Source organism: Tursiops truncatus, chromosome 12 (genome assembly GCF_011762595.2).
Source record: "Tursiops truncatus isolate mTurTru1 chromosome 12, mTurTru1.mat.Y, whole genome shotgun sequence".
Lineage (NCBI taxonomy): Eukaryota > Metazoa > Chordata > Mammalia > Artiodactyla > Delphinidae > Tursiops > Tursiops truncatus.
In genome coordinates this window covers 25,908,128-25,933,353 of record NC_047045.1, presented here as the reverse complement: position 1 = coordinate 25,933,353, position 25,226 = coordinate 25,908,128, and positions in this window count along the sequence as shown.

The window sequence follows — 25,226 nt, the reverse complement described above, 5'->3', positions numbered from 1 at the left end:
TTAAGGGAAAATGGCCGAGTGTAACATTTCATGTTTATCTTTAAACTATGTGCAAGTTTTTATATAAAAATCTGCAAAAAGTACTCTAAAATGATGTAGTAGTTACATCGTGTGGAAAATTAGGGTGGCACATTTTCTTTTCTTTATTGTTCAAATTGCTGTAACATATGCGCTGTAACATATACTTTTAAAAAGGAAAATGTATCTAGGAAACAAACTGAGTGGGTTAATAAGCAAGTTTGTTTTTCTTGAGAACTGAATTTAGCACTAAAATTCTTCTGTCTTATCTAACCTTGAGTAACAGAACTAACTTATAATCAACTAATATTTAATGCTTCTCAACTCCCAACAAACAGAAACAACCCAGGCTTGTATGCAGGCTTTATGGATCTGAGCAGATGTCTGAAGCAGCTGACGAGACAGAAAGTGCCTTCTAGCAGATAACAATACCAGAGCACACTGTTTAGAAATGTCTTGTCTCACTTTGCTCTGCCAGCAATTTCAGGGAGTTAACAATCAAAACTACCTCATGTATTTAAACTTTGTGCAGTGGGTCATATAAACATTCTTTGAGTTAAATGGTGTAATAGATCTAAAAATCTCATACCCACTTTCCTTTCTCTCTGAGATTTATCATGCTGCAGCATAAATACCCACAGTATTTTGCAAGACAATGAACTTGGCTTTTTCTAAGGCCAGTAATTTTTGCTGATGAGTGGAATTCCAGAGAGCTGAAAATGGCTGTTTGACATGATCTTGGGGCTTTTAGAAGTGCATCCTTAGAATATATTTTAAATTAGAATATGATCATATTTCTAAAACTAAAAATATCTGAATCTACATAAATAATCATATAAGGGATAAAGCATACTGAACTCCCAAGTTTAAGGAAACTGCTAAACCTTGACGGGTAGCTAACCCAGAAAACTTGTTATATTTCATTATCTTCATCTGTTTATTTCTCATTTCATACCCTTCTGGGGGATGGGCCAGTTGGACCGAAGTTGGAGAGGATGGCTTAGAAGTCATTTCATCATACTTGCTCCAATGTAATATGTCACATATCTGTCCGTTGCACTTTTGCCAATACTATTTGTGGCCCCCTGGGGGATTTCATGGCTTCTGGGGAACTTTTTCCTCTTCCCTTCCTTCCACTTGTTTCATTCCAGAACATGTGATGTCATCACAGCTCTGTTAGCTCTACCATGACAATAAAAGCACTTTATCATAATAGAAGTGCTCCAGTGCTCGTTAGCAGGGAAGTGACTCAGTTCAGGAGTTGCCTCTTCTCTGTGGAGACTTATCCCCACCTGCCAGGTCTCTCTCAGAGGAGTCCTGGAAAATGAAGACATCAAACACTGCTGGGATCCAATGGCATTCCTTTCTTCAGTCCTCACAGGCTGGGCCTGAAAAGCGAGTCTCTACTTATTTTGGTTCCAACAAAAACTGAACAATGGTGGGCTGTGAGCAAAGCCTTTTTTCCTATCCGATCTATAGGCATTATCCAAGGAATCTCCATTCACAGGAGGATAATACACAGGGCCTTGCTTCTTGTTTAGACTACAGCTCACTCTGTCTTAGGCCTCCTCTCATTTTCTTTTTGGCATTTTAATCCTTAGACTTAGAGAGTTACTCAGGAATTAAATAAACTAAATAAGAAGAAGATACTGATATCTCCAAGTCACGGAATCACGATAACGGTATCTGTTTTTTTCTCTTCCAGATGCTAACTGTATGTGTGTTAAATATCTTCAGTGGAGATGTGAATGATCTTAACTCTGACTCCTAGGAGGAACCCTAGGAACCTCCTTTAGAGTCATATTTTCTCTGCCAAATATTATCTAAATGTTTTTATTTTTAATTTACTCACATCTGGCAACAGTTCTCTTTAGGGGTGAGGAAAGTTTATTTTTAGAACTAAAAAATGGGGTTTTTATCCAGTAAGAGATGTGATAATGTTTTCAAGGAGATCTCTTATTATATATTTGAGTGTTTAAATTTGCTTTGTGAATATTGAATTTACTGATAAAAATAAATTGCATGCATTTTGGGAGTCTGTGAAGAGCATGAAACAGAAGTTGCAGCTTTTTGGACCATTGTTACATTTATAAAATAACCAACACATCTATAAAAAGAATTTCAAGTATGTGCTTAATGGTTGACTTTGGAAGGTAAGTTGTTCACCAGCTGATACAGTAAATAATACATAATTATAAACTAGAGCATTCTGGAGGTTGAAAATAATAATAGCAATCCAGAGTTTGGCCAAGAATCTATTGCTAATTTAACTTTAACTCAGTTTCTCTTGGAATGTTTTTGGGGCTTTTGATTGTTAATATAATAAGTTATTATTATATTAACAAGGTAAATTATAGACTATATGGGTTCAATGAACCCTGAGTATATCTTCTTTCTATAGGCACTTAAACTTTAGATTTGGTCTTTTCAGCAAAGGAAGAATAACTCTACAACTCACACATGATGCATGCAGAATAAGATTCACCCCTTAGATATGTATTTAGCACCTTAAATCTTGGAATTTCTATAAAAATATTTAGGATAGAGAGTGAAAGTAGTTGATTTTAGTGTAGATTAGGGAATTTTCTGGGGGAACATCATTTTTGTCCTCCACTCACACAGATGGTTGAAAGTCGGCTCTAATAAGAATCGGAATAAATCATTAATCAATTTTGATTTCAAAAATAGTGCCTATTTTCATACTGCACAATCTGAATTGCGTTACCCATAGGAATTATTTAAAAATGCAGCAATAAAATGTTATCAGCTTGATATGCCTCAGTTTCTGCATGTGGAAATGAATAAATCTCTAAAGACTCGTTTCCTATTCTTCAAGAAATTCTATTTGCATTTCTTTCACATGAAATTCAATTTTAAATGGTTTAATTGAAGAGGAAGAAGAAAAAGAAGAAGAAGGAGAAGAAGAAGAAAAAGAAGAAGGAGGAGGGGGAGGGGGAGAAAAGGAATTTATGGACCTAAGTAACTGAAGTCCTAGGGTGAAGCTTGTTTTAGTCGAGGCTGGTAGAGGACCTCAAAGCCTGCCTTCTACCTGTCAGCAGTCTTTCTGGCTGTGTATTGGCCTCGTGGTCTTCTAGTACAGAATGACCTGCAGTCAGGGAAGATGGTGACTGGCGACTGTAGATTTACATAATCGTAAATTTGTAAATTTAGAGAAAAATAGTTTTATTTTTCTTAATATGTCAGTACCAATATATCAGTAGCAGGAAGGAGTTTGGGCCACCTCATGTTGTCAAAGAGCGTAAGGTTCTATGACTCTTCAAGGTTATATCACATGGACCTCCTTTCTGGTGTAGAAAGACAATTTTAACACCATGAAAGGGGGAGAACACAGTATGCTGAGTGGCCAGATTCAAAACAGTGTCTTCTAATAACTCACATTATGAATCTACAGCGTTGTAGAGAATGACTAAGAGTATTTATTCATAAGTTACTTTTCCTTCTGAACTAGTCTTTGCCATAAGACTTGCAAAAATAAGATTCATCACTTAGATATGTATCTAGCATCTCAAACTTTACATTTCCAAAACTGAGATTTCCCAAATCTGCCCTTCTCACAATCTCCCTTTTAGTAGATGCCTACTACATTTTTCCTAGCTGTTTAGACCAAAAACGTTATGGTCATGCTTACCTCTTGGCTAATCCATGAGCAAAATCTATAGGCTCTATCAGAACCCAGTGATCTCTCACCATGTGCATTGACACTACCCTAAACTAAGGCATCATTATTTTACATTTGGATTATTGTAATAGCCTCATAACTGGTCTCCCTGCTCCCTGCTTTTGCCCCCCTTCAATCTGTGTCCTCCACACAGCAGCCAGAATGTTCCTTTAAAAATCCATCTTCAGTCATATAACTCCTCTGTACAAGACTCTCCAGTGTGACCCCATCTCATTCAGAGTAAAAGTCAAAGTTCTTCAATGACTGAACCAGGTGCTTTAGGATTTTTTTTTTCATTTCCTTTTTTTTTTTTGGCCATGCTGCTTGGCTTGCAGGATCTTAGTTCCCTGACCAGGGATTGAACCTGGGCCATGGCAGTGAAAGCGCTGAGTCCCAACTACTGGACCGCCAGGAGAACTCCCCCAGGTACCTTTCTGATCACATCTCCTATTACACTCCTTAAGTTCCCTCTGCTCCAGTCCCATGGACCTTCTTGTCCTTGAACATAGCAGCCTTGCCCCTGCCCCATGACCTTGCATTTACTGGAGTTTCTGACTGAAATGCTTGCCCTCAATTTCTCCACTCCTTCATTTCCATCAAGTCCTTAACGTTACCTTCTTACCCATATCCTCCTTGGCTGCCCTATCTAAAATTTCATCCCATCAGTTGCTGACCTTCTCCTTATTTAATTTTTCTCCATAGCACTCTCCAATATCTGCCATTCCATGTGTTTTACTTAATTACCTTGTCTCTTCCATTTAGGTATCATACCTAGTATAGTGCCTACTAATCCTCAATAAATATCTGCAGAATAAATGGTTAAGTAAATGAATATATGGCTGAGGAAGAGGTATTAAGATGCTTAAAATCAAAAGAGGTCAGGCTACTAGAGCAGGAATTCTCCTCACAGTGGACCACATGGTTCTGACTTCAAAGCACACGCACAGTGATGAAACTGACGCATGTACCATGCACAGTGACAGACATACACATACATGGCTGTACTCTTCCGTTTCTTTTTCTTCCCTATTATTGGTGTTTCTCAGTGATGTTTGATGGAGAAGTTTTCTGCTTTGATCTGGTTTTGTTTGTATTTATTTACTGCAGCAAATGGGCACATGTATCACTGTTGGAGAAGAATGTGAACAAATATGAATAGAAGAAGTAAATTTGGTAAAATTTTTGTAGTTATAAAAAATTTAGGTTATGATGTTGTTTGTAAGGCTGATCTAACTAGTCTATTGTCCTCATTTAAACAGGAAGTAGGGTGATATCATTATAATAGCTGTTCTACCCTTACAACTCTCAAGAACATCTCCCAACACTATTTATTGGTAGAATATGCCAAAATAATGGCAGTTCTTTTTTTTCTTTTCTTTTTTTTTTTGGTCACACCGTAAGGCATGTAGGATCTTAGTTCCCCGACCAGGGATCGAACCCATGACCCCTGCAGTGGAAGCATGGAGTCTTAACCACTGGGCCACCAGGAAAGTCCCAAATAATGGCAGCTTTAAAGACCAATGAAATGGTTTTAAAAATGAATCGGCTTTCTTAATTTCCGTTTACTCTTGCTCTTTTATTCTGGTGATATTGTCCCATGGTTAACAGAGGACTAACAATACGATACACTCATATAATCTCTATAATTTGCTACAGCTACCTGACGTTTCCATACATGGATCAGTTTGAGGGTTGCAGGTGGCATAAATTAATCTGCAGCAGCCTTTCCAAGGATGTTGAATTATGAGCTTTGCAGAACTCTGTTGATGCCTAATTTCATCCAGCCTCACAATTTGTCAAGTTACATTCTTTTCTTCTTCTAGCAGGTGAGTAGTCTACTAGATCTTGCCCCCCAACCCTGAACCCCCATACTTTAAAAATGATCCCTTGGTCTCTGTTTTTCCAAAGTTTTACTATGATGTACCTAATGTGATTTTCCTTGTATTTATCCTAGACAGGTTTGTAGGGCTTCTTGACTCGGAGGTCTGATACCTTTTGACAGTTGTGGAAAATTTTCACCCAGGAACTATTCAGATAGGATAACTGCCTGTTGTCTTTGTCTTCCTCTTCCAAGACTCCAGTGATATTTCTTATTGGAATATTTTATTAAGACTCATATATCTCTTACCCTCTTTTGCATATTTTCCATCACTTTTGCTCTCTGAGTAAGCCTGATATTTTTCACTGACCTATTTTAGAGTTCACCAATCCTCTCTCCTGCAATTGAACCCTTCTACTGAGTTTTAAAAAAATTTCTGTAATTGTATTTTCAGTTCTAGTTTCTACTTGTATTTTAATTTCTATATCAGTCACCTATTTTCTTAAGCACATTAACTAGAGTTTATATCTGATAACTTCAGTAACTAGGTTGCCTAAGTCCATTAGGGCTTCTAGAAAAAAATACCATGGACCGAGCAGCTTATAAATAACAGAAACTTATTTCACACAGTTCTGTAGGCTAGAAAGACCAAGATCAAGACACTGACATGGTCGGGTATTTGTTAAGGCCCACATCCTAAAGGGCATCTTCTCCTTGTGTCCTCACATGGCTGAAGAGACAAGGGAACCTCTTTTATGAAAGCATTAATCCCATTCCTGAGCACTCTGCCCTCATGACCTAAACACCTCCAAGTTCCCACCTCCTAATACCATCACTTTAGGGGTTAGGTTTCATATGTATTTGGTGATGCATACGCATTCAGACCATAGCATGGGTCATCTGTAAGTCAGTTGATTATCTAATTTTTTCCCCTTTGGGTTCTGTTTTTTCACATTCATAGTAATTTTTAATCGAATAGCTAATATCACATACCAAAAAAATGTAGAGGCCCTGAATGGCACTATCTTTCTCCAGAGAGTTCACTGTCCTCTGACAGATAGAGTTGGGCGCTCTATCTATCAAAACTAGGTAGAGTTTTCATAAGACTCCATCAAACTTGTTTTCCTCAGTAGGGTTTGGTCCTCCAGGGATTCCCTTAGGGAGCCTGGAGTCCTTATTATGACACCACCTTTTTGGTATCTCCTGAAAGTCCAACTTTTACTTCAGCTCACACCTCCACATTGGCCTTCTTCCTGGGATTCTGCTCTTGAGTGTGGGCTGCCTCATTAGCTCTCTGATGTCTTCAGACACCTTTTTTGGGGGGACAGTAAGAAATTTGGTTTCTGAGGTTGTTCTTAACAAGAGAAATACTCCATTACATTTACAAAGGGAATTTTGGGATTATATTTCTCCTCTAGGGAATTCCCTGGCGGTCCAGTGGTTAGGACTCTGCGCTTCCACTGCAGGGAGCTCGGGTTCATTCCCTGGTCAGGGAACTAAGATCCCACAAGCCGCACAGTGTGGCCAAAAAAAAAAAAAAAAATTTCTCCTCTAAATTTTTATTTTAAAATTCCATTTACTGTGGAGTTCTGTTTTTTCTTTTTTATAACAGCAATGTTTCCCTTCTATTAGTCTAGAGCAGCCCTATTCCAGACTGATAGAATAAACAGAAGCCACAAAGGCAAGACATATATGTAATTTTCCATTTTCTAGTAGCCACATTAAAAAAAGGTAAATAGGTGAAATTAATTTTATAACATGTTTTACTGAACCCACACTGTTTCACATGTTGTCAATAAAAAAATTATCAATGATATATTTTACATCTTTTCCTTCAAGCTAAGTCTGTGCAATATGGTGTGTCTTTTACTTTTAGTTGGATCTCAATTTGTATTAGCCATATTTCAAGCACTCAGTTGCCTCCTGTGGCTAAATGGCTACTACATATAACCATGCCGATCTAGACAGACAAGAATGAGTAGACTTAACCAAAACTGGGGGGAGGGTAGTTGTATTTGGAAAGAAAGTTGTTACTTTCAGTGATATTTCAGTGAGCTAATTTGGGGGTTTTGTTTTCTCTAAATCTCTTAGAAGGCTAGAGAAAAAAGGAGGTAGACTTTATTGAAAACCTCAGTATAGAATAAGAATGATGTGAAAAATTTAAATAAAGGAGCACAAATTTAAAATCTTTTCTTGTCAAACACTAAAATAAATTTTTGGGGAAACCACATACCAATCCTTATTTTTAATGCTTTGATATCCGCTTTCTATTCCTGCAAGTGTTTGGACTAGGCAGGCCTTATGTGTAGATGGAATTAGTAAAGTAGGACTAACTCTGTGACATGAAATAACACCTCTGGGCATGAAATACTTTCCCAGCTCATTCAGAGCTGCTGCCGTATCTGTGACAGATGGCAGACCCTTAATTGCACAATTAGAGGAGGAAAAAAAGACCCTCAAGAATTAAATAGCACTGAGAGAGGTAACACACAAAATTCTGGAAGAATAGAATCCTTTTTGACCTTTCTTTCTTACACATGTGAATGGTGACACAGGATGACCAAGTATTTAAGTAATTGGATATGCAAGATAAGAGGGAGCCTGGCCTGGTGAAGACAAACTGTCAAACGATATTGGCTAATATTTATTGGGCACCTGTAATGCCACTGACCTTTGTTCTAAAATTTGACATTAACTCTTATAGGTTCCTAAAAATCTCTAGTTATAATTATTCTCAACCACATTCTGCAAATGAGGAAATCAGGGCACAGAAAAGGTAGTTGTTTAAAGTTCCACATAAAATAATGGAAGTGGAATTTTGGTTGAGATTGACTCATTCCAAAGTCTGATGTCTGAATTACATCCCTCTACTCTTTCCTGCATATAGCATATACAATTCTGCCTTGGCCTACATCTGTTAAAAAGTGGCTTTTAATATTCTATGCAAAGCATTGCATAGAAATCTCAGGATGAATTTAGATCACCTATAAATACCTATTAGATATTATTTGAATCATTATATTTTATCTTTATATTTTAAGGAGTATTTGAATTTCACAGGTATTTAAAAAAAAAAGAGAGAGACAAAGGGTGCCCATTTCCTGAGTTTTGAATAGATAGCAGCAAGGTTTCTCCTATAATTCAGGGCTCTCTGACAGCTAAGTCAATATTAAAAATATTAGGGTTAATATTCCTTGGCCTGTTATGCTCGACAGGGTGTCATATAATAAATGATTCTACTTTTATACTCCAAGATATTTTATTATCAGGCAGATTCGATTGTAGTCATCACTTCCTTAAGGTGTAGCATCTGTAAAGCTATCCACAGACTGGACTGCACAGTGTGAGGAGTGAAACGCTTATTCTATCTTTCGTTAATTTTGTTCACACGCCTTGGTCTTGTATTTCATTTTACCATTTCATAAGTCACTCCAGCATTAGTAATGAGCACTTCCAACAACCACGCCACTTCAATTTTCCACACTGTGCTGCGTCCTCTATCTTCCAGAAGTCTCATCCCCCAGATGACTGCTACACACAATCAGTTTCTAATGAAGATCCTTCTCCATCTCTGATTTTCAAGTGGATTTTGTGCCTGTGAAAGGTGCCAGACTGACAGATGACACAGCTCTCTTTGTCACAAGAGTCGATAGAAGAGGCAGACACCCCTCTATGTGGTAGCCTGCCAGCAGGACTGCTTCTGGCCAGAAAGGAGACAGGCTCCGTCGTAGCCTCTTTGCCCGAAGTATCTTAGCAAATGCCAACTGTAATTTTGTGTCTGCTAGTCTCAAGCTCCAGGACTAATACAGAAGGCATAAACTAATAAACAAAAGCCTTCCCTGGACTCCAGTCTAACTCTCTTTATGTCCTCCTGTTTTAACACTGCCAATTCCACAGTGGGCCTGGCCGCTGTTTCACACCTGTCTCTCCAGAAGAACAGGTATCTCCTAAGAGTGTAAAGCTGGCTCTGAGTGCTGAGTTTTACACTGAAGAGATGAAAAAATACTCACTATCATCAGTGAGTATTTCTTTATTTGGCCTCTTTTGTAAACTGGAAGAAATGATTAAATACCAAGATACGAGGTCAGCTTGTTTTTAAATAAAATGCCAAGAAAGAACTTGCACTATACGTTGTGGGTTCACTATAACAAAGTGGCACTTGCAAAATAATTCAGTACTGAGATAATTGCATTAACACAATGCAATCCCAGAATGGGAGAACTTGAAGTACAGTGTTGTAAACTCAGTTTTTCTTTCTAGCTTTGTATTTAACTATGAAATGGACAAGTAAAATGAAACTCAATCAGGTAATTCCAGAGAGATAGTAGTCCCTTTGGTAAGTCCCATAAAATATATTTTATGGTTAAATAAACATAAGTAAATACACCAGAATATATTTTATTTAACTCTTTACAAGAGGAAAAGTTTTTTGGTGGAATTGAATAATAAAAATGTATATATATGTAAATTTTTCCACTAAGGGGAAATCTTCATTTAAAAGGAGAAGAAAAATGTATCCATATCTTTTATACAACAATTCTACTTTTAGGAATCTATCCTATAGCAGTATACGTGACACATAAGTTTATGTAAAGGGAAGATTTTACTGTAGCAGCGTTATAAGTGGGAGGGAAAGGGGAACGTTCTCAATATTCTTCGATAGGAATATTGCTGGACAAATTGTTATATACCCACTATAGAATATTTTGTGGCTCTTTATATAATATCTAATGACTTACAGGTATGTACAAGTTATTAATTTAGAAAAGGAAGTTGCAGTGAATCCCATTTTGATCATTACAATGATTTAAAAAAAAAAAAACCAAACCTTACCTCCACAATCCCTTTATATGTGTAAATAATGTTCTTGTCTGAGTACGGAGAAAGACTTAGAAGGATACAATCCAGTGTATAGAAAAAGGCCATGCAAAGAAGGAAATAGAACTTAGGGAAAACTATTAAAAAATAAAAACAAACAAAAAGGTACTTGGATTCAACTCTGTGAGAAGACCATCTGCATGCTGGTATTATAGAATCACTTAAAAATTGCTTGTCAAAATTTCTTAAATTTCCACTACAGGAGTAATTCCATTGATTTTGTGAGTCTGCAGATCTATCTTTGAATAAAGTCATTAAGAGCAATTTATTTTTATCACAGTGATTTGTTATGTAGGTAAGTGAGACTGAGAATATCTTTAACATGAAGTGTGCCTGGGAGGTCAGCTCTAGAAGCAGAGGCAGCTGGAACAGATCCAGGCACCTCAAATTCACATGAGAACTTTCAGAATACAATAAATATTCAGTTGGCATGCCTTTTTAGAAGAAAAAGTTTCCCAGAACATGTTTCTAACATCTCATTGGCCTGGTTTGCATCACATCCAATACTAAGCTAGAATTGTCAAATGGGATAGAATTATCCTGATTGGCTTAGGTTAATTAACATCCTACCCCTGGAGCCGAGGGCTGGGGGTGGGGGGCACATGAAACAGATGGCTGTCCAGGATCTGAACTAAATCAGAGGGCTTAGTAAGAAACACTGCTGCAGTAAGTCTGGAGTGTTTTCCAACACCACCAAGCAAGTCTCTAATTCTCAGGGGACACCCCACTGAGTGTCTTACAGATTTAACTCAGTTCTGATGCTATCTACCTGGAGACGGCATCAGCTCTAAAGGTTAAGGGCTCAGTCCTGCAAGACTGCCCCCACTGCAGACACCAACTGCAAGTCCAGGCTGTCACTTGTACTTCTGGCCTATGGGCTATGAATTGGGTTCCCACACTTGCTTCTCAGGTTTGATAATTCGCTAGAAGGGCTCACAGAGCTCAGTAAAACGTTTCCGTATGTCGACCAGCTTATTATAAGGGATATGATAAAGAATACAAACAAGTAGCCTAATGAAGAGGTGCATAGTGCAAAGTCCTGAAAGGTCCCCAAGCACAGGAGCTTCTGTCCCTGTAGAACTAGGGTGGCTCATCCTACCAGCATCTGGATGTATTCACCAACCCAGAAGCTCATCAAATCTCATTGTTCAAGAGTCTTTATAGAGCTTATTCTCTAGCCCCCTTTACCTGTCCCAGAAGTTCGTGGGTGGGGCTTAAGTTTCCAACCCATTAATCACTTGGTCTTTCTGGTGACCAGCCCCTACCTGAGGCTACCTAGGGGCCCCACGCTGTCACCTCATTAGCATAAACTCAAGTGGGCTCAAAAGGGGCCCCTCATGAATAACAAAAGACACTCCTCTCAGCTAGGAAATTCCATGGAAGGGTAGGAGGAGCTGTGTGACAGAAGCCGGGGACAAGGACCAAATATATTTCTTAATATATCACCGTAAAAAACAATGAATAGGTAACCAACATTGGCTGCCAAACATCTATTTTATTTATTTTACTGAGGCTGATTTGCTTGAAGGACTATCTTCCGACTCGACTGAAAGCCCCTTGATAACTGTGCTGGGTTTGTTCTTTTTTCCATCCCTTGAATTTGGCACTTGAAGAATACAATGTAAATAAATGAACCTTCATTTATATGATCCTCAACAATTTTGCTATATACTATTTGTAAGGCCAACTGGCCCGAGGCAGGGGAACACAATCAGATTCACAGGTTGCATCAGACCGAAACTCTCTGGACCACCCAGTTCCAGAAACTGACCTGGAGACTTTCCGGACCACCCAGTTCCAGGAACTGACCTGGGGACTTTGAACCCAGCCCAGCCTTCCCGCCGTTCGAGGGGCGGGACTAACGGTCCCTCAGGATACCCGAAAAGACCACCAAATAAGGAATACCCTGCGCCATCCCGGATTCACCACACCCCTTTCCCTTCTTCCCCTATAAAATCTTGCCCAACTCCTCTGGCCCCTTCCTCTCGCACCAGTGAACCTCGCCCGGGAGCGCTCCCTAATAAAGCTCACTTGAAGCTTTCCTCTGTTTCGCGGTGCCGTTTGTTAAGATCCGACCTTACACCATTTTCCTCTTACCCCATGGTGGAAAAAAAGCTATCCTCGAGTGTTTAGCAGCTTGTTCACCAGTACCTACTACAAAAATGCAGAAAAGTAAATGTGCCATAGTTTCAGTAGATTCCTTATGAGGTTATGCACAGCTGGGTGATTGATTTATTGGTTAGTTAAATACAGTAAGAAAGTTGACCTTTAACTGGTTTTAACTATACAAAAGATTGTGAGCCACACAAGTAAATGTCCAGGTTCACCATTAAAATGCTGATATTAGGCTGCACTCCACGGGTCTGCAAGCCTTGTGACTGCCCAGCCTCAAGACTGAAGAAAGAGGCAGGAGACAGCAACAGAGACGTCAGTGGTTTATTGGATAGGGAATCTTACATGTCTAAAGGAAAGGGGTCCTGGAGTGACACCCCATTGTGGACAACGGATGGCAGGCAGGACATGGAAGCAGTCTTCGCTAAGGGGAGGGGGAGTGTTACCAGTTATAGAAAAAATTGACGTCCCGTTGGCTCATCCTCTTCGGTTACCAGGGAAACCAGCAGAGGAGAACTACCCTAATGGACCCTTTGATAAACTATCGGAGTGCAGACATTCTGATCTAAAGATTAGAATATTCACTGGCTGGGGCCGGGGTCAAGTACCTAGGCATTTACTGATTAGGCTCTATGATTAAGACGGAAGGCTGGTCAGGGGAGGCCAGGACTGGTCAAGCAGGGGATACAGAGAGCAAGAGAACAGCCTTCTTGGGTGGTCTGATCTTACAAGTAGTCACTTTTATAAAATGGATCATAGCATATAAAATGGATCCTGATGTGAAATTAAAGTAATGTTGCCAACATTTACTTGCTCCAAGTGACTTCAGTGATATACTCATAAAATAAATGAGTTCTTTTCTTTTTTACTTCTTTTCTTATACAAATTTACAGATCTTTATTAATCTTTATTAACCTATAGCTTAATTCATTCATTCATTCTTAGATTTCCTCCCTAATTTTCCTTTTTTGAAGGACTAAAAAACCAAGACTTCATTGACAAGTACTCTTTTTCCCTCCCTTTTTTTTTTTTTTGCGTTACGCAGGCCTCTCACTGTTGTGGCCTCTCCCGTTGAGGAGCACAGGCTCCGGAGGCGCAGGCTCAGCGGCCATGGCTCACGGGCCCAGCCGCTCCGTGGCATGTGGGATCCTCCCGGACCGGGACACGAACCCGCATCCCCTGCATCGGCAGGCGGACTCTCAACCACTGTGCCACCAGGGAAGCCCCCAAAATTTTTATTCAAATAAAAATAGTTAAAGTGGCACACTTATCAAACTTTCTCCTGATTCTTTTTCTATGAAAAGCATGTCACGTTTTAGTGTTTTCTCTCTCTCTCTTTCTCTCTCTCTCTCTATTTATTGGTAATCTTGTAAATGGTAAACTTGAATATGGGCAATGGGGAAACCCTTAGTTTTCTAGAACGTATCTACTTAGAATGAAACAAAGATAGGATCAAATCTCTTGGAATTCTTCTGAATGTTAAACCATAAGAATCTGTTCCACACTGCAACACAGACTAGCTGGAGCCTAGATTCTTGTTCAAAGTATTGTATAATCTTGAATTCAGTGCTTGCCAGTACTTAACATAGTTCAACTAAAAGAAATAATATTGATGTAAGATCATCGGAAAGATATACAGTGCATCTATTGTTTTAGATAGTAAACAATATACTCGAGTTAAACCAAGCCATCCAAAAGCATACTAGCCCACTTGAGGGTAGCATTTACTGAATTGGGTCTTGGAAGGAAGCCATAAGACTGAAGAGAAGACAAGTATGACAAATAAAGCTACGAAGTTCTTAGTGCTGCTTACTCTGTGGTAAAGGACGCTATTGCATAATATGATACTGTGTCCTTATAAGTATCCTTGAAAGAGATTTATTTCTCATTCTATGATCAGAGATCCCCGTGCTTCCCCACTATTTCCTTTTGCTTTTTGTAAAAAAGCAAAAAGAATCCAGTCATGTAACCAGCAAAACTCTTTTCATCCTGCTTAATGTCAGCGCACAGCCAATGCTTAGGAATTGTGTTGGATAACGGCATTCGTTTTGCGAGGTTTTCATTCCTAGCTAATGTTCTTTTCCTTGGCTTAATCTTTTCATGTACTTGTAATTGATTTCATTTTGCTTTATGTGTTTATATTTTAAGTTTCTTTAGGTCTATTTTGGATTAAGGGCCAAGATATACAGTTCGGGAGAGGAGAGAAGAGGAGAGGGAGAATGAGAAGAATTTGCTTCGTATTGTTTACAGCACGAGACAGAGTGCCTTGCAACAGAGGGCAGAATAGAAATAGAATAGGTTATTTTTCCTCCAATTTGCAATAAGCATATTTTCTCCTGTGGAACTCTAAGAATTTCTGTCAATTTGTTAAATGACACTAAGATTAACTTTTGAGAAAGCTATGGGATTGGATCATGATAGTTTGAATTTCAGATGAAAACATAAACTGGACTTTTAGCAGTTGATGAACAGGCTTTATTAATTATGAATTTGGACAGGCTAACCTTAGGAATTAAGAGTCAGTGTGAATTAGACTAAATTTATGCACTTAAGCAATATCTGGATTAATTTCAGTTACAGATTCTACCCTTTCTTTCTGTCTGTGATTTTGGCTATAAAAGAATCTGAATGAAAGGTTTTTCATTGAAACCCATTACCATACAGGGAAAAAGAAAATTCCTTTAAGAAACTGTTGAAGTATATGACCTTTTAACAATATATAAAAACCCAGCAATTTATTAGGTAATTGTTAACATGAACTTTACTGATAACTAAGGTTTGAAAAAAGACAAATGGTTTTGTTTGGGTGGGATCAAAATGTATTTCAAGCAGTTTATATTATTTTTTTCCAAGATTGGAAAACCTTGGCCTGATTCCAAAAACAATGAAAAAAACCTGCTACAATGTTCAGTGCTAAAGCATTCATGAGAGAGATGCTGTCATCCGAGAAAACTAAGTTCAAAACAGGAGAAAATGCAAAACACAGCCTCCTGGACCACTCTCTCCTTCCACCTTCTCATATTGCAAATACAATATTTCCATTATCCGAAGATCCATTTTCAAGTTAAGCGCTGCTGCTAAAACAGCCTAACGGAAAAAAAAAAAAAAAAGGTAAAACGGTAAAAGAATTGCTTTGTAAATCATCCTTCAAAAGCTGTCCTGGGAGGAATGTGATATACCTCAGCATCTTAAGTGTTTAGCAAATAATTTCAGCTGTGCATTCTAAATGGAGCTCTCCCTCCTTTACCTAATTACCGAAATATGTGCTGCAGTTTGCAGAACTTTGCCACTGTCATAACTTTTCTTGAAGTTCAGCCAACCAATGATAATAAAGCTGTCACGAGATTAAAGGGGGTTGCAAGTCATTGCTTCTGACATTTATATGTAACATGGGAAATGCAAACAAGTATGTGGAGTTATTAGTAATATTATGGGCTTTGAATCCTTAAAATAGAGTGCTTAAGACATCTGCCTCACCAAGGAGAGTGAGAATGAGGTAAATCCAAATTGCATCCTCCTTTTGTTTAGATCAGGCAACCAGGCCTGAAAAAGGCAAAGGGAGCCGTTTATTTCATTTTCTGCATGTAGCACCAGTTTGAAACATATGCCTCAGACGCCCACCCTCAGAAGGAGTAATCTTGGTTGTGGAGAGGAGAAAATTGTAAAACTTTACATACAGCCCTGGGGCCTTTTTCTGGGGCCCCTTCCTGGTCTAGCATTCTGTCCATGATTTCAGCGCCAGCTCTGTGCTTGGAGCAGCTCAATGCAGTGTGGAGGAAGCAGAAAATGTCTCCTCTGAGGGTTTGTTACTATTTCGAAGTTTCTTTGGTTTGTTTTTGTTAAGTGAAGAATACTACCTTACGAAAGAGGGTTTAGAGAAAAAAATAATGTGTTTTAAAAACTCTGGGGAAAACTCCCATTTTATCCTCGTTTTTTAGCTGATTCTTATCTCTCTTCTTCTAGGGTTTGAGGTGTATCAAGAGGAGAACCATTGAAGGTCTCGACCATTTGTCCTTGGCTCCCATATGCAAAAAAAGGCAATGCATTTCATTATCTGTGATGCTGATAGATGGTCAAGATCTATCTGATTAGGCTGATTTGGAGCTTCACTTCATTGTACACAAGAAGACTTTAACTTTTCAGGTTATTTTGGTGCTGATATTCGGGTATAAATTTGGCTTCTGGCAATAAGTCAGTTGAAGAAGAAAAACAATGGCTATTTGTGGTTGAAACTGAGTGGGACCCTGCGGGAGCCTCCTGGTTATAAAAGTCCCTCCGTGTCCCCCATTTCTTGTTTGTAGAAAAAGTCTTTAGTCTCTTAGGCCTTCCCTGAGTTACAAAGAGCAGGAGCATGCAGTTACTGAGTACGTAAGTACTGTAGTAGTTATTTCCATTTACAATGAATGTCTCTACGGCTGCTTTACTTAGTGAGGGAATGCAGAAAGAAAAGGAAGATCATTCAAACAAGAAAATGACAATAGTTCAGTGATAAAAGAGACCTAGTTCCTCCTCAAAGGGACATATATCAGAATCTGACCGATACCTTTGAGTAGTTCTTCAGTAGCTAAGTCCCCCTGCCACACACACACACACACACACACACACACACACACACACACACACATACCCAGGTGGAGGAAAGTGACTCAATGCTGAGCGTAAGCACATAGACCGCAGACTGTTTGGAACCAGAAGGTTGATGACTGAGATTCCTGAAACACCACCCTGTTACCTCCTCACCACCAAGCAATCAGAAGAAAGTCATGAATCCTGCAGCCCTCACCTCCAAATGTTGCCTTTAAGTATGCTTCCCTGAAAACCATCTGGGGAGTTTGTTCTTTTGAGCATAACCTGCCCATACTCCTTGCTTGGTGCTTGTAATAAATGCTGTACTTTTCCTTTGCCACAACCTGGTGTCAGTAAATTGGCTTTGCTGCATAGAGGGTGAGTGAACCCAAAGTTCAGTCCAGTAACATAGTTGATATGATAAATATTTGAAACAAGACCCTTTTTGAGAAAGTCTGTGATTTAAGGCATTCAAGTCTTCCTGATTTTTTCATCTCTCTCCTGCTCTTGGAAAGTGCAGTTTGAGTGTGATTAGTGGAAGGATGATAAATTGCAGAGGACAGAGTGCTGGGGGTTTATAAGGGGAAATGGGATATGGAGAAAAGCAACTGGTAGTCCTGAAGCATTTGGTCTAGTTCCAATTCTGCTAATAACTATAATTATCACCAAATGAGCACCTACTACATGCAAGGCACTGCATTAGGTGCTTCCACAAACGGAACTGCATTTAATTAAGGCATAATTTTTATCTGCTATGATCTTATTTAAGAAAGCAGTTATTTTTTCTTCTTCAAATAATTAAACATTGCTGAGAGTGAGTTTTGTTTTAAATCTAAGTTCAGGACTAACTAGTTCCATTTAGGGGATTAAAGCAAATCTGAATGATTGCACATAATGTTTGTTTTATAACTACCGACTGTGAAGATGAATGAACTATAATGGACTTGAGTCTACCAGTGATCAAGGAGAAAACTGCTTATTTGTAAAAGTCCATGAATTGTTATCATAGTTAATAAATTATTTCTAGTCTACTAAATGTTGTATTGTATCATCAATAAAATTTAGGATGTGTCTTTCTAGAAACCATTGAACCTAAAATAGGTCCGACTAACAGAAATGTAATAACTTTTTGTAATATATTCAACACACTGAAACAAAGCAGGACCCTGTGGGCCCTCCCTGGTACCAAAGGCCCTCTGTGTCCCCATTTCTTATTTGTAGGAAGAAGGCTTCAGCCTCCTAGACCTTTCCTGAGTTCCGAAGGGCAGATTCAAGCAGTTACTAATTAGGGAAGGGAGGGAATGCAGAAACAAAGGGAAAGCAGTCAAGAAACCATAGTGCAGCAATAAAGCAGAGTCCTAGTTCTTCCTCCAGGGAAATACAGACCAATGTATCTTTGAGTCCTTCTACAGGATCTAAGAGCCCCAACCAGGTAACTTCAGGCTGAACCCAAGACTCCTGAGCCCAAGACTCCCTGTTACCTCACCACCAACCAATCAGAGGAAAGTCACACACCTGCAGCCCTCACCCCAAGGCAAGTGTGCCTTTAAAAACTCTTCCCTGAAAACCACTGGGGGTTTTGGTTTTTTTGAGCCCAAGCCCCCGGTTCTTGCTTGGTCCTTGCAATAAACCTTTCTCTGCTCTAAACTCCAACGTTTTGGTTTGTTGGGCCTCACTGTACATCAGACACACTAACTTAGGTTCAACAACAATGCCACTTAAGACGGTTGTGTTATTATCATTGATTTTGTCAATTAAAAAAAACACACATGACATGAGAGCTGTGTGTTCAGTTTTATTTGGGGACTTAGGACTGAGGACGATAGTCCAGGATATAGCCTCTCAGCTCCGAACAACTGCTCTGAAGAGGTGGTGGGGAGGTCAGCGCCTATGTGATTCACATGAAATCAAGCACACCTCTCTGTAGAAGGTTGCTGCTGGCCGTGAAGAGCATATACCTTAGTTAATGGTTTTAGGGCGTTTCTAAGTATGGGAAGATGCAAGAATTTGGGTTCATAAAAATATTTCTCCTGAAAATTTCTAACTATCTGAAGGCCTGTTCTGCCAGTTTTCCCAGAGCACAGAGTGCCTCATTCCTGATCTCCACCCTGAAGTCCTTCCTTTCATGATGTGTTAAAGGTGAGCAACTGCAGTGGCTAAGGACGTCATTCTCATAGAACCAGATGGCGAGTGACAGTTTTTAGTTGTCAGTTTCGTATCTAAGGTTAAAATTTTCCTAAGGTCCAGAAAAATTTGGGAGGTGAAATATAGAAAGTCACTACTGGGAAGATCCCATTAGTGGTGGGCCTGTTAAATAGCCTCCTGCAAGCCCACCCCTCCCCCACCCTAAATTTTCACGTCTCCCTCCCTCTCTCTCTCTCTCTCCTTTCGTCTCTCTGTGTGAAATAATGATGGTCAGTCCACACTGTATATACATTTTAAGTTAATCTACACTTTTTATTTTATTTATTTATGCATTTATTAATTTTTAATTGAAGTATAGTTGATTTACAACATCGTGTTAGTTTCTGGTGTTACAGCACAGTGATTCATATATATATATATGTGTGTATGTGTATATATATATATATATATATATTCCTTTTCAGATTCTTTTCTCTTGCAGTTTATTACAAAAATTAAGTTGACTTCCCTGTGCTATACAGTAGGTCCTTGTGGGTTATCTATTTTATATATAGTAGTGTCTACACTGTTTTTAAAAAGTGATATTAAACCTTCAAAGTATTACTATGTGAAGAAAGTACTGTCAAATGCAAAATTTCAGGGAAATTGAATTGTAACTTTGAATTCAAATTCTTTCAAGGAGGAATGAGATGGTTCAGTAAGGTTTACAAAGTGACTGAGAACTATCAAACACTGATTTTTTTTTTTAAAAAAAGAAGTAATAGCCAGTTATGTTTTTGTGCCAGTTTAAGTAAATTAACAGGGTTCTAAGGTCTTCATAGGAACATTGAAATGTAAGACTTCAAACCTGTGGAGCAAAAGCCCTCTGAGCCTTCACTCCAGCAGTCAGGACCGTCTCTGACATACTTGATGTGCATTTTCACATGACCTTTTCAGGGTTAGAACTAAGACTAAGAAGTTTTACCAATAAAGGAGAAGAAAAGAGTCAGGCAGAGGAGCAAAGCAGAAGTGTAAATAGTGAATACGGTCTGGAATGAAGATATTTGAATCTGAATGGTGAGTTAATGATTCAATTAGTTTTTCACTTTGTTAAACTACATTAATCCTCCTTTACCAGGTCCCCATATTGAAGCCCTTTCAAAAGAAAAATGCAAAGGATCTTAAGAAGAAAAATTCTAAGACCCAGGGCCTTTTAAAATCATTAATGCTTCCCAAATACATGCTGCCTATTGGAAACAATGTGGATGCAGGGCAGATATTGTTTTAGAAATCTCAAGACATGAATAAGGATAGTTCCAGTGGTCAAACAGCAGTGGTGAAGTGGTTCCTATCTGAAGGAGGCTTACAAAATATGTGCTCTATTTTTAAACCATGGAAGGAATCAGTTAAGTTTAAAAAAAAAAGAAGAAAAAAAAACTGGGGGACAAGATAGAGGACTATACATATAATCAGAATACTTCAAAAATGAATAACTACCAAAATGGAAAGGCACAAATGACAGTGCTGAGAATGTTTTTGTTTTTTCTTTTATTTCTTAGATTCTGTTCTGCCTTTAAACCATTTTAAATTTATAAAGTAAACTTATTGATTTAAAACCTCACACTCAGATTACCACTGTCATTTTATCATGCTTACAATCATATCAAACATTTTATGAAACATTCAGGCATTCCTGATGCTAGTCTAACAAGTAAAGAGGAAGTTCCTATCTTGAATATTTACAGTTTAACAGATGTTCAGTTGATTTACTAAGTATATTAAGGGCATAAAGAGAAATGGAAAATTACTAAAGAAAATTACCGATAGGAGAGTGAAACACAACCAAGGCAGTCTAATGATAGGGGGTCAAATTGAGAGTTGGAATTAAGATTCTGAATTTTTAACAGAAATGGGTTTTATTTCAAATTCAAATCTAAAACTCCAACTCTGTTAACAAAGATATGGTAATGGTCTGTTGGAATCCACTTTAGCTTGGTTACTTTTATTTTTATTTAATTTTTGTTTATATCTTTATTGGAGTATAATTGCTTTACAATGTTGTGTTAGTTTTTTCTGTACAACAAAAGTGAATCAGCTATATGTATACACATATGCCCATACACCCTCCCTCTTAAGTCTCCCTCCCTTGGTTATTTATAAATTATAATTGCCTCTATGTTTATGTGTAGTTATGTGTATTAGACAAACATTTGTTTTATTTTAAGCATGATGAGTAGTTAAGTGAAATACTGTTAATATCACTTATTTCCTTTTATTATTTCAGTTAACTGGTCTATAGGTCAGCTCAGTCCAATTCTAAATGGTCAAAAATTTGGATTATGACTATTTTTGATAATGTGGTAGTAGCAAATAAATTTAGTAGGTAGAAGATAGAGAGAAAGAAAGAAAGAAAGAGGAAGAAAGAGAAAGAAAACTATGAAAGTTGCATATTTTGAATAAGAAAAGTAAATCTCTTACTTGTTAAAGGAGGTTTTGTGTGTGTGTATGTATGTGTGTGTGTTTTTGTTGTTACTGTTTTAATCCATTAGCCGGAACATCAGAGCCTCTTTTGAATGGAGTCATTTTTACAGTGCTTTTCCATATAATTTTCATATACACTATCTGATCTGAGAAAGTATTTTGTATTGCATGAGAGTGCCAAGATATTAAATGATGCATCATAGGTGAAAAGGTAGATGAGGGAGTTAGATCAGACATGCAAATGAGGAAACAGTGAAAAGAGAAACAGTTTAGGTGAAGTGTGGATCCACATGTGATTCATAATTAACACAAGTAAAAGAAATGATACCTATGGTTTCACAAAACTGGAGATTACAGCCAAGAATACGGACTCTGAAGCCTGACATCTTGATGGATATTGAGCAAGTCATTTAAACCCTCTGTGACTCATTTGCCGCATCTGTAATGTGAGGATAATTATAATTCTACTTCTTTTTTTTTTTTTTTTGCGGTACGCGGGCCTCTCACTGTTGTGGCGTCTCCCGTTGCGGAGCACAGGCTCCGGACGCGCAGGGTCAGCGGCCATGGCGCACGGGCCCAGCCGTTCCGTGGCATGTGGGATCCTCCCCGACCGGGGCACGAACCCGGGTCCCCTGCATCGGCAGGCGGACTCTCAACCACTGCGCCATCAGGGAAGCCCTATAATTCTACTTCTTAGACCTGTTCTGTGTATAGGAGATTATGAATGTCAAGTTCTTAAATCAGTGTCAACAGCTTACTGACTGCCTGATAAATGTCGGCTATTATTATTATCTAGATTTTCTAAATACACCATGTAAATTTCTCATTTTAGGGTTGAAAATTATGACTCCAATAGTACATGTATTGGAAGAGTGGGAAAGAGTTATGTCAGAGAATTCAGTGGAAAGTTCTGTAAGTCTTTATCAAATATATAGAGATAATAGATACAAGCTCTCAAGTTAGATACTAAGAGATTCTGCTACTTTATTTGTTAAGTTGTTCCACTCCTCTCAATATCTTAAGGACTCTTTTCACATCGTGTTTTTGATTCTTTAAAATTTCACCTTTTTTATGCAAGTAAGAAATAATTTTAGAAGTTTAGATCTATACAAACTTCAAGCCAGACAAAAGCCTTTTTTTCTTAAATGATTAAGTTTAGGAAAAGACTGTAATCTAAGACTAAGCTAATATATGTGATTTGTAAAATATTTTATAAAAAGTACTTTCCAACTTTCTTATAAACCTCTAATTATATTTGCCAAGTTAAATATGTGTTACAATCGTTTTTTGGTTTTGTTTTTTTTTCCTACTGATCATATAGTTCCTATATCCTCCATTGTATAAAACTGATTGAAATCAATGTTCCTCCTTTTTCCTGGCTCAGATATGGGTTATTGCACTCCATTTTGCATCATAACAGCTTTTCTGGGGATCAAGCTACTTTTCTTTCTGATCCCAAAACCTAGTATAAGATAAGTAAGTAACATGTCTTTGATCCCTACAGAGCAATTTGGCTTAAAAACATCGGATCCTGTTATTCTATCAATGTAGAGTGCAGAGCATAGTTTACAACACACGGTTCCAACAAATCTTCCCAGAGTATTCCCTGGAAACTCCAGTGCCAAACATTTACAACTTTCACCAAATTAATAATCCTTAGCTTCTTTGGGAAAACAATTAGAAATGTGGAACTGATTAACTTGCAATCGGTTTTTATCAAAGTGACTTTAACGGAGGCTGAATACTTTCTTTGGGAAGAAAAATTAAAAAAAAAAAAGACACTGGAAACAAAACAAAGGATACAAAAATCTATAATTGTGAGTGTTCTTTGAAACACTGTAATATTTCATCAAAAGTTAACTTTCCTTAGGACTGCCATTTGCTAAACATTAAATCATTGCTGAAGAGTTTTACAAACAATGTGAATGTTGAATATTTGTTTCTTGGCCCAAGGCAAACACTTTACATCCCTGACAAACCTATCCCAGATTAAAACAGTTAAAAAAGAAAACACAGGCCCATCTTTCTTTTTCAAAAAGGAGAAACACATTCTTTCATTACCGCAGAGTGATCCTCTCAGAATTAAGGGAAGAAGGCCAAAACCCGACAAAACCAGATAACTTCAGATGGGACCTCGGGAATTATCCTTTCTTCAGGGACTCACAATCCTAGTTAGGGCTCCAAATACTAAAAGCACCCGTCACACCTGTAAACAGCAGAACCCTTTCAGTCTAATTCTGGAGTTACCATGTATGTGAAAGCATCCCACGTAAAAAAACTCATCAGAACTTTCCTTTTCCAATGTCCTCACAATTGTCCCCTAGAAAAAAAGGCTTTACTGACAAGGTTGTTATCTCTGCTTTAGTGCTTCCAAGGTGAGACTCTGTAATTCTGACTTTTCTTAACAAAAACAAAATCTCACATGTATTTCGGGAATGCTTCTTTGGCATTTCTTGATCTCCATGCCTGTTTTTGGCTTCTACATGTTCAGCCAGTTAGTTGATTAGCGTCCGTATGTTCAAGGCTGATCTTTCCTGTGTGGCCTTTCGTAATGAATTCTCCTTTATGAATAATAATCCTTTAGAGGGAGATGGGGATGAAGAACAGCAGGCATTCCTTCTACAGATGAACCTTTATGCCTCATTTCTTTTAAACAGGTTGACTTCACAAATAATATTTTCTGGTATTAACCTATTCTACACCGTGATGAATGTTTGGTTGAATTCTTTGTAATCTTGAAAACTTACACTGGCTTTTCAGTTATCTCCTGGCAATAAAAAGCTTGAGCCCAGTCACAGTGGCTCACTGATTCATGTACGAGCCCGCGTCTTGAAGCAGTGGGCACGCTTGCATTACTTTAAAGATCTGTAGTGGAGGCAGCTGGAGAGGTGAGTAAAGCAAGATGTATTTCAAAGGAGTTCTTGAATTCCACTTGGAAAGCATTTTATTTCGTATTAATTTCGAACCTTAAGGCACATGTTCCTCCTTACCACCAGATAAGACTGACCCCAAAAGGGTAGTCGTCTTCAATGACTGCACTTTATAAAAATGCAAAGGTCATAGGGAGTTAATAGATCCATCACAGTTCTTGACACATAGAGGAAAGGTGGACAGGAGGTGAGAGGGAGGGGGTTCTTCATGCCTACAAAGCACTTTGGAGATAAAAAACCCTAATGAGTGTTAATAATGATGATGATAACAATAATAACACACTCTTAAACATTTAGTTATCTCCTCCATAATATTTTCGGGTTGTGGGATTAAGTGGTCTTGAGTTTTTTTTTTAAAAAAATGGGGCATTGGCTGAAGAAGAAAAATTAGATGTGCTTAAATCATTAATAGGTACCCAAGCCAAAGTCTCAAGGACCCTTAATGTTCAGCTTCAAAGAGGTAAGTTAGATAAGCATGGCCAGAACTGGATAAAAGGTAAATACAGCAACCAAACCCCTACCTACTCCACTGAAGTTGCAAAGAACGAGGGAAACATTTGTCATGTTTTGTCTATAGAAAATTTTTTTTGTTACAGCTGACCATGGGTATCTTTGTACA